Genomic DNA, 10,313 nt, shown 5'->3' with positions numbered 1-10,313 from the left:
TCCTAGAAAACACAAACACAACACAGGAGCTCTTTAGTGGATTCAGACTGAAACCGTTCTCATCTGCCCATTTACAGACCTTGTTAACACAGAGCTTAACCTGTTGCTCACATGCCGAGAGATTACAGGATTTGAAACCTATCTGTAGATCATCAACGTATGCTGAATAAAAGATATTACGTGGAATGCATGATCGCAGGGAGTTCATTTTGATTACAAATACAGTACAACTGAGGACACCGCCCTGCGGTTCTTTCGTTTTTTGCACAAACGGTCGTGACAACGCATTGCCCACTCAAAGACGAAATGTACGATTGGACAGATAATTTTTTATTACACTTAGCATATTACCTCGTATACCTAAATGTGTGAGGTCTCTCAATATTCCAAAACGCCACGTTGTATCGTATGCCTTGTCCATGTCAAGGAAGAGAGATAGAAAAACTGCTTATGAATGAAAGCTTCCCGTATTTGTGCCTCTTTGCGGAGGAGATGGTCTGTGGTGGACCAACCTTCTCGGAATCTGCAATGATATTGGTCGAGAAGTTTGATTCCAAAAAATATAATAATCGGCAGTTTATCATCTTTTCAAATAATTTGCAGGGGCAGCTAGTCAGAGCGATAGGCCTGTAACTCGATACGGAAGATGGATCTTTGCCTTGTTTAAGAATACGTATTACTATGGCCTCTTTCCACGCAGAGGGAATCTCGCCAGACGCCCATATGGAGTTATACAGACAGAGGAGAGTTTTTTGTGTTTCTTGAGGTAAGTGTTTAAGCATCTGATATAAAATAGGTCAGAGCCTGGGGCTGATTTGTTTCAGCAGTTTAGCGCTGCCTGCAGCTCAGCCAAGCTGAAAAGTCTGTTGTATGGCTCATTTTTTCCACATTTACGTTCAAGTTTTTGCCTTTCTACTGTCTCTTTGTATCATTTGAACGTATCAGAATAATGCGATGAGCTGGACACCTGTTCAAAGTATGCTCCCAGGGAGTCTGCTTGATCCTCAATGCTATTACCCTCTGTGTCTACTAGAGGGAGTGAGTGTGTCTGTCGGCCTCTTATCCTATTCACTCTGTTCCAGATTTCAACTTTATCAGTATAGGAATTTTTGCCTGACAAAAACTTCTGGCAGCTTTCTGTCCTAGCCTGCCGGCACGTCCTTCGCTCTTGCGACTTTACTTGTTCGAAATTGATCAGATTTTCTGCAGTTGGGTAGTCACCCAATAGACACCACGCTTTATTCTGCTTTTTGCGAGAATTCCTGCAGTCATCGTTCCACCACGAGACACGACGTCTGCAGGGACCACAACTTGTCTGGGGGATACATTTTGAAGCAGCGTCAATAATAAAAGCAGTGAAATACATAGTGGCAGAGTCGATTCCTAGAGAGGAAATCTCGGCCCACGATATAGTACTAAGGCTCTGGTACTTCTCCCAATCTGCTCTGTCTAACTTCCAAGTTGGAGCCTGAGGTAAAAATTCATTTTCTTTTGGCGTCTTCAGTAGTATGGGAAAGTGATCACTCCCATAGGGGTTTTTAATAACGTCCCAATTAAAATCAGATAAAGGTGTAGGAGAAACAATGCTAAGATCAATGCACGAATACATTTTGTTTGCCAGGCTGAAAATTGTTGGTTCTTTCTTATTTAAAATACATGCATCTGTGGAAAGAATAAAGTTCTCAATCAAGCGGCCTCGTGCATCACTCCTCAAGTCATCCCACAAAGGGCTGTGGGCATTAAAATCGCCAAGGACGATATATGGTTCAGATAGTTGATCCATAAAAGACTGAAATTCTTGTTTCTGCAGCTGATAATAAAGAGAGATGTACACTGAGCAAATGGTAACAAGTTTCCCTAAGACAACAGCACGAATGGCCACTGCTTCGAGGGCCGTTTGTGTCTGCAAATCTTGACACGCTATGCATTTGTCTAATATAGTAGCAACGCCATCTGATGATGTGATTGCATCGTCTCGATCTTTGCGGAAGATGATGTGGTCTCTAAGGAAATTCGTATGTTTTGGTTTCAAGTGTGTTTCTTATACACACAGCACTTTTGGCGAGTGTTTGTGTAAAAGTTCTTGGACATTGTCGAGGTTTTTAAGCAGTCCTCTGACGTTCCATTGTATAATTTGTGTTTTCATATTGGGTGTGAAGTAGTGCTGTGTGTACAGATTGGGGGTGACTTACTTTACAGAGCCTTTAGGGGGCTCTGTAATTGATGTTTTTTCTTTCTTGGAGCGGTCAAGGGGCTCTCGCCCCCCCTTCGGCGCAGTAGGCACCGGTGGGTCAGTGGTGTCCATCGCCTCTGGAGAGGCGCCAGACAGTCATGTACGTGGGGTAGGCTTTGTCTTGGCAGACAAAGCCTTCGCCCCCACCGGGCCAGAGGTCAAGAGACCTCTATAGTTTGTGTGTTGCCCTGGCTGCTGCCAGAGTTCACAGGGGTCTTTGTTAAGGCCGTGTTCAAAGATGGCAGAGTAGCCAAAGCTGCTTCTCTAGTGGGGTCTGCTGGCAGTTGCCTCGGCACGCCAAGCGTAGTGCGGGGCTTCGCCAAAAACCGTAGTGGTGCTGACCCCCCATGCACCACTTCGGCGAATGACTTTTGTAGAAAAGTGTGCGATGCGCGCTGTCGGGGTTCCCTGAAACTAACATTTTCTTCCAATTAAATTGTGACAATTTCTTTTTCTCTTTTGCAGGCTGGGCATGAGCGAGAATAAGCGGGATGGTCACCATCACAGTTCGCACAATGGGCCTCCGCCTCAGACTTACAGTCATCAGCAGAGTGCCCTGTGGTGGCGCACCTTGCACACACGAGCTGCCCTCGACAGCTTTGGGAAGCATGGCCAAATGGTTGGCACTTGAAACAACGTCTCGGGGTTGGTATATATGGTCGAACACGGAGCATGAGATAGCCTGTAGCGACTGTTTCTGGGAGTGTGTTTGTTCCAAACATCAGTACAATGTGTTTTGTGTAGAGTTCTGCATTATTTCGCCTAATTTTAATTTTTCCAGCCATCTAAAAGTTCTTAGTCGGTAAGGTCTACAAGAGCTTCATCTGATACGACGCCTTTCACTGTGTTCAATGTCCGGTGAGCGGTAATGGTGAGAGGTTTGTCCCCAAATTCAACAAGGTTGCTTAGTTTCTGATACTGGATTTAGTCTTTGACCTCTATTAGCAGGTCCCCACTGGCCATCTTGGTGGCTTTGTAGCCACTGCCGATGGTATCAGTGAGGCATCTGGAAACTAGAAACGGTGATATGTTTGTTGCTTTTTTTCCTGTGGTTTCACAATGTATGACATGATATTTTGGGAATAAGTCTTGATTCTTCATTACACACTGTGATGATGATGATGATGAGTGGTGTCTTGTAGCACAAGGACCAAATGAAAACTGTGAGGCTGCTTCGGTGCGCCCCCTTTTCTGGGGGCGATCACTTAGGAAGGGGTTTGGTGATCCCATGAAAGAAAGCACTTGCTCGGCAACGGTGCCTACCACCCGCCATGGAGTTCAACTAGGGGACGTGGCAGAGCATGTGAACATGTCTGCGCAACGCCAGTAGTACGCCATCACTATATCCTAATATGGTTTATCCTAGGTTGAATAAGCACACAAGGTTAACCCTTGCCACCCGAAAATTTGGAAGTAGATGGAAAAGAGAAGATGACAGGACAGATAAAAAGTGAGAGATAAAGATGAAGATGTGGGGAGAGAAAGATAGGAAAAGGCCACTGCCGATTTCCCCTAGGTGGGTCAGCCCAGGGGTGTCATCTACGTGAAGCTGGGGCTAAAAGGGTGTGTTGCCTCTGCCGGGGGGCCTTAAAAGTCCAATCACCCAACGTCGGCTCAACCCCCAGGATTCCCTTTTCCCCGGACACGGCAAAGCCACGCACGGCTAGACAAGGGAGGGAGTCGAAACCCCCCGTTAGCTGGGGTCCGTGGTGTCGCTACACACCAAATGCCTACTTGCGCAGGCGCCCCTGCGGGGGGAAGCCCAGTGCCTGCACAAACAGATAATTCAGAGACCAATGTACTATTGAATGGGCATATACAGGGGCAAAAAAGCATTACCTGCATCCAATGAGGAAGGCAACATGAGCTCTGCAATCACTTGCCCTTCCTGTCTCTCAGCCGTGGCTGCAGCAACTTCTAAAAAAAAAAATAAAGAAAAAAAGTATATATATTTTCTTGCCAAAATACACCCCAACTGATCTCTATATTTTATTAATGTACCGACACGTTGTAAAACAGTGTCAACATATTCATCAGGCTTGTCATTCACAGCTTCTGAGAAATTTCATTTTGGGGTCTCTTGATTGCAATAGCATAATCACAATGTGCACTACAATAGAGCATTCTGGATTGATTTGGCCACCCAGTACTCTAACATGCAGCTAAATCAAGTTGTGCAGGTGTTTATTCATTTTGCCTCCATGAAAATGTAGCCATCATACCTACAAATTGAACCTGCATGGCCACAGTAGTCTGCCACTATAAAGACGAATTACCATTACAATACGATCGTAGCACAGTACGTGAATGCTTCATTACATACTGTTGAGCGATTCAATCTTGAATGCCATTGGATACCATAACACGTGAACAATGTTATGAGTGACTACCAGCTTTTCTATGAGGAACTATAGTTCAACAGAACACCAGAATCACAGCAGAGCCTTCCAGATGTCCAGTTCCAGTTGCCAATGTTGAATACATATAATAGCATCATATTAGACATAACAAGTATGTGAACCCAGTGTATCTTAAGAATCACAATAAACCATTGCTTCTGATTTGTCTCCCGTCTAGGCTAACTTGATCGATTACTTCTTTTCCTAATAAGAGAGTAATTACCGAATGCCAATTGGCATTTAAAGGAGCTGACGAGGGAGTTGATGTAGCCCTTATGCTGCTATGTAATCAAATCATGGGTGGAAGCATCCAATGAGATTTTAACATAAAATTGTAGTCCTCGGCACAAACCAGTGACAAGCAACAGCCAAATCTATCACTTCTTATTGTTGTTTGGATATCTTGTGCAGGTGGTCACAGTTCAGCTTGCCTTGAAATTACTCTTGACACTCTAGTTGAAAGAGGTGTTTTTAGTGCTAAAACACTGCTGAGTGGCATTTTTTACAGAAACCTTTTTTTTAACAATGTTACTAGAATCTTTTCGACAACTTCAATCAAAGCTTTGCCATGTTATGCTTACAGAACATAGCATAGCACCATGTTGGCTTTCTTGGTATGAACAAAATGTACTGTTATTTGATGAATACAGCTGGTAAGTTATGAGGAGGCTCAAAACTTAATAAAAGTTCATTAGCCAAACAAAACAAATAATGGTCATTTAGAGTGAATTACAACTCAAACATACAGATGTCTCGGCTAACAAAGAATTCTTGAAATACCGCAATAGGATCAGCTTTTCAACAGTGACACTTTCTTTTAAAAAAATTGGCGTTACAGTGTTCTTTCTTTTTTATGCCTAATGTAAAAAAGCAGAAGCTGGTACATTGACTCTGTAGTTACGGTGCTGGGCTGCTGACCCTGAAAGACCATAGAGGCGAAATGCTACAAGCCTGTGAACTATGTGACGTCGGGGCACATTATACAGCCTCAGATAATAAATATATATAGAGAGCTCTACTTCATCTCTCAAAAACCAGGTCACTTTGCGATGTTAGACCCTATAAACCAGCAAAGCATGTAGAAATGGTGGATGAATTTCTAAAGCATGCTCCGTTGACTACCAGAATGCGAAACATTACCTGTTTCATTTGTGACTGGTAGGGGTAGCACTACTGTATTGTTATGAAACATACTTTCACAAATAAACTAATCAAAAACACGTCAAAACATTCTCTGCTGCATTATATGGCAATCAGCATTATAGCCCAACGGGGATAGTCATCTAGCTTAAATTACCTATATATGGCTTAAATCAATAAATGGTATACCGCTATCTCTTTACAATATAGAAAAAACTAAAAAAATTCTCACCAATTTTGTTGAGCATAACGTTTGTTAGCCTTGTGTTTAGGGATGAAGCCTCAGAAGGTTGTTTTCTCAACTTTTTGATTTCTTTCTCTTTCTTCTCAATAATTTTTTTTTCAGTTTCTTCACTACTGCATGGGGTGGCTCACTTGGTTGTCCATTTTCCTGCAACAGAAAGGAGACTTAGAGAACTCGGTGGGCAAGAGTGTGCCCCTTCATATTATAACCATATTAGGCACTAAAAGTGAGCCCAAACATCACAGCGTCACAATAGAAACTTGGGGATTGTATTATGTTCTTCATACAATAAACAGTATTTTCATAGAATATTGCATTAGTAATTGCAACAGATACTTTATAGGAATTTGAGGATTAAAAAGAAAACACAATCACTAGATTATACAACATGACACGCTCATACCAAATATCAAAGTAATGTAGTTGATTCCTTGAGTGCAGCCCCGCCGCGGTGGTCTAGTGGCTAAGGTACTCGACTGCTGACCCGCAGGTCGCGGGTTCGATTCCCGGCTGTGGCGGCTGCATTTCCGATGGAGGCGGAAATGTTGTAGGCCCGTGTGCTCAGATTTGGGTGCACGTTAAAGAACCTCAGGTGATCTAAATTTCCGGAGCCCTCCACTACGGCGTCTCTCATAATCATATGGTGGTTTTGGGACGTTAAACCCCATATATCAATCAATTCCTTGAGTGCATGTTGTCTAAGATCCACGAACATATAGTGAACAGCCTCTACAGATCAGCCATCAAGCAAATAGCACATCAGTCTGTCAGACTGTAAAATCTACTTTTAATTCTGCTTGTTTTGTGCAATAGTGAAGACACTCGGCAGTGGGCCTCAGGGCCATACAGCAATATGTGGCGTGTCACATCGTTGTAAAAAAAGATGTATCCGATAGAGGCTAAATGATGAGATTGTTGTACTTGATTCATGGCGCAGGTAAGGTTCTAGTTATGGATTATGCAGCAGACTTCTTGGAGCTTAGCTTGTTGGAGCAAGCTGATACAGAAAAGCTTCCTTTTTCACTGGCTGCCTTAGCGAAGCGACATCAAAAATTATCCCTCAAAAGTGAATGTCTTGAATTTTCACTAGTCCTTTCTTTTGCCTAATGTACTGTTTTGTTGTTTTCCATTGCTTGTGCCTCCTTGAAAATTTGGTGCTTGGTTAACCCCCATGTGCATGTATACAAGACTGCCAAATTCCCAGGGAAAAGATTATATACCTTCCCTTGTTTTTTTTGTTTTTACTAAGCAAGTGCACAGCACGACATCAACACAGTGTGGATTTAGCAATGATCTCTTTTGAGCCAGGGCAAGCACAACTAATGACGAGGAAGTTACTGTCAGAGCATAGCCTCATCTTTTCAACACCATAGACGTAGTCAACATATTTGCACAGCGCAAGACTACTAGTAGTTATGACGTAACTACAGAAGAAGAAACAAAGATGGAAAGAGTGCCGTTACACTTCTAGTACGTTGGGCTCTTTCTCGTGTTTCCCTACTGCGCTCGTTCTGCCGTTTGTCTCTTCTTCTGTAGTTATATCATAACTACTCGTAGTCTTGCGCTATGCAAATATGTTGATTCCCAATCACCAACTAGCCCAAGCACCTGTCTTACCATAAATGTAGCCTACTTTGCGCAGCTTCTTTCTCTAATTTCCTGTGCTTTTATATGAAAGTGGTCTTCAGGCTAGCTTATTTTCCCAAAGCAGCAGCACAACATGACTTCTGCAATAATTACTTAAATTAGGGTGAACAAGCAGCCATGTTGGTTTCTCATGATTCGAGGCAAAAGACGCCCCACCGCGGTGGTCTAGTGGCTAAGATACTCGGCTGCTGACCCGCAGGGCGCGGGTTCGAATCTCGGCTGCGACGGCTGCATTTCCGATGGAGGCGGAAATGTTGTAGGCCCGTGTGCTCAGATTTGGGTGCACGTTAAAGAACCCCAGGTGGTCTAAATTTACGAAGCCCTCCACTACGGCGTCTCTCATAATCATATAGTGGTTTTGGGACGTTAAACCCCACATATCAATCAATCAATCAAATCGAGGCAAAATACGTGAAGAAAACAATGGACAAAAGACAAACACATTCACACAGGGCACCTGGACACAGGTTAGAATAAACATTTAGCAGAGAGCCCGATGTACTGAAAACATACTATGCTGGGGTGAAAAAGTTGTTTGGTAGGCATGCTCCTAGCTGGCCACCCTGAGTGTATGCGTGTTTCTTTTCTGCCATCGTCCTCACCCTTTTTACCTCTGAATCTACCAAAGTTATTATTTTCAAAGCCTAGTATGGCAAGGGCACAACATTTCATGCATGCTACAGCACGCTGTGGCCGATCATCTGGTTAAGCAGAATAAGTATGCCATGTCTCCTCTCGAGGTGTGCCAAATATCTAGTGCTAATTCTTTTAAACACCTTGACTACACTAAAGTTTCTACAGTGCTCATTAAAACGATGACAGTGACAAAAAAAGTGCATCTAGGAGCCTGTGTGAAGTCACTGAATTTTTAGCTGAGAGAAAACAGGGCATCAAATTTTTTAGTGGAACGAATGACAAAACAAGATGTGAAGAAAGTAAACTACATACAGTGTTCATGACCCTGTATGCTACCTGATAAAGCCACTTAGTTAGGATAGATAAAGGAGCTCAAAAAACATTTAAGTAGCCTGATACGCAAACAATTATGTACTACTACTATCACTCGTACCTCATCAGACCTGTGATCCAGCTATGAGTATCAACTTTAGGCAGCATACACTTTTATCATCACAAAAAGGTTTTAATTTATTATACATGACATCATACAAACGAAAGCTTTTTTTAGAGTCACTTTAGACATACATTTAGTGCATCCAAGGTGCCAACAATGACTGATCCAGAGGGGCGGGGGTAGGCACGATTATCCTCCCCAAAACCTGTCAGCAACTCCCCCTTTCTTTAGTGTTTTTCATCTGCCTTCTATCACCATTCAGAACAAATTAGTGGGACTACTGTGAGCCCACATTAACGGTGTTTATGCTGACAACGTTTTCATGCCGCTAAAAAACAAAAGTCACGACCTCCCTGCGGTGTTACTTTAAGAGACTGGCCCCTCCCCCCCCCTAAAATGAGTCGCTGGATCCGCCCCTGGGTGCAAATCAAATTACATTAAACTTGGAAAACAGAGCAGCATAGTTTCCACAGCAAGCACACTTAGAAAAGAAAGCAACAGGAAAAACAGGCATGAGAAACTAGATTCCTAAAAATATAAATAATTAAACCAGTTAATAAAGAGAATACTGCAATACAGAATCATTTTTACAATTGTTACCCACTCACTATACAACTCAATTCTTCATTTGGTTGATTTCTTCATTTGGTTTGGTTTGGCTTCGTATCTTGAGCCGAAGCCCACAACGCCCAGGGATCGCTCGGCAGAGCGACGATCCAACGCTTCTCATGAAGCTATGGACACAACGGCCAGTCAAACGGCGCGTGCAGCGCCGAAGGAGCGGCGAGTTTCTCTCGACCGCTCCAAAAAAGACAAAAGACAAATTACAGGGCCTCTAAAAAGCCCTGTAAAATAAGTTTCGTTTTCCATAACCTGAAAGGTTATGGTACCATTCTGTTTTGACTTTAGTATCACACGCATGTCACCAAGGTTTTATTGCCAACAAATCAACTCTTACTCCATTTTTCTGCTCAAGTTCATTGCCCAAAATGGCTTTTCTCCTCCATTGGAATTGTAGAGGACTCGTTCACAACATAGGTGAACGAAAAAAATGAGAACATACTGATGGAAGTAAAAGATAATCTTAGCCAAACTAAGAACCAGATAAGGGACCTCAGCAAGATTGTAACTGAGCAGGCAGCTATAATACGGCAACTCATGCAACAGGTGAAAGATCTGCAAAAGAAAACAAATGACCTCGAAAACAGAAGTCGCCGGAAAAATCTTGTTTTCTATGGCGTTGATGATAAAACCTCAGAATCGTGGGATGAATCCGAAGCTATAATAAAGAATATTTGCAAAACGGGCCTTGGAATGGAACTCGAATCTGTGGAAAGGGCACATCGCTTAGGACGCTATAATGAGAATAAGAAGAGGCCAATTATTGTTAAATTCTCATTGTACAAAGAGCGTCAGGCAGTGCTTCTCAATGCCAAAAGATTCAAGAATTCCCAATACAGCGTTAGTGAAGATTACTCACATGAGACAAGAAGTATCAGGAATAAGCTGTGGGAATATGCCAAGACAAAAAGACAGGATAAGAGCAATAAAGTGAAGCTGAGTTTTGACAAACTGATT

The 10,313-nt window shown here is 42.8% G+C and overlaps 1 long non-coding RNA gene across 2 annotated transcripts; it reads left to right on the top strand.

Annotated features, from left to right (window-relative positions):
• The first annotated feature begins 633 nt into the window (after positions 1 to 633).
• On the top strand, positions 634 to 6,290 carry LOC142765282 (uncharacterized). Of its 2 annotated transcripts, XR_012884138.1 has the most exons (3): positions 634 to 766; positions 2,699 to 2,878; positions 6,119 to 6,290. It is a non-coding gene; the product is annotated as an uncharacterized LOC142765282 (long non-coding RNA). The 2 variants fall into 2 exon arrangements; XR_012884137.1 differs by lacking the exon at positions 6,119 to 6,290 and having other exon boundaries at positions 2,699 to 4,794.
• Positions 6,291 to 10,313: the final 4,023 nt, after the last annotated feature.

Source organism: Rhipicephalus microplus, chromosome 6 (genome assembly GCF_043290135.1).
Source record: "Rhipicephalus microplus isolate Deutch F79 chromosome 6, USDA_Rmic, whole genome shotgun sequence".
Taxonomy (NCBI): Eukaryota; Metazoa; Arthropoda; class Arachnida; order Ixodida; family Ixodidae; genus Rhipicephalus; species Rhipicephalus microplus.
Note: the sequence above shows the minus strand (reverse complement) of the source record. Positions and strands in the feature narration are given on the sequence as shown.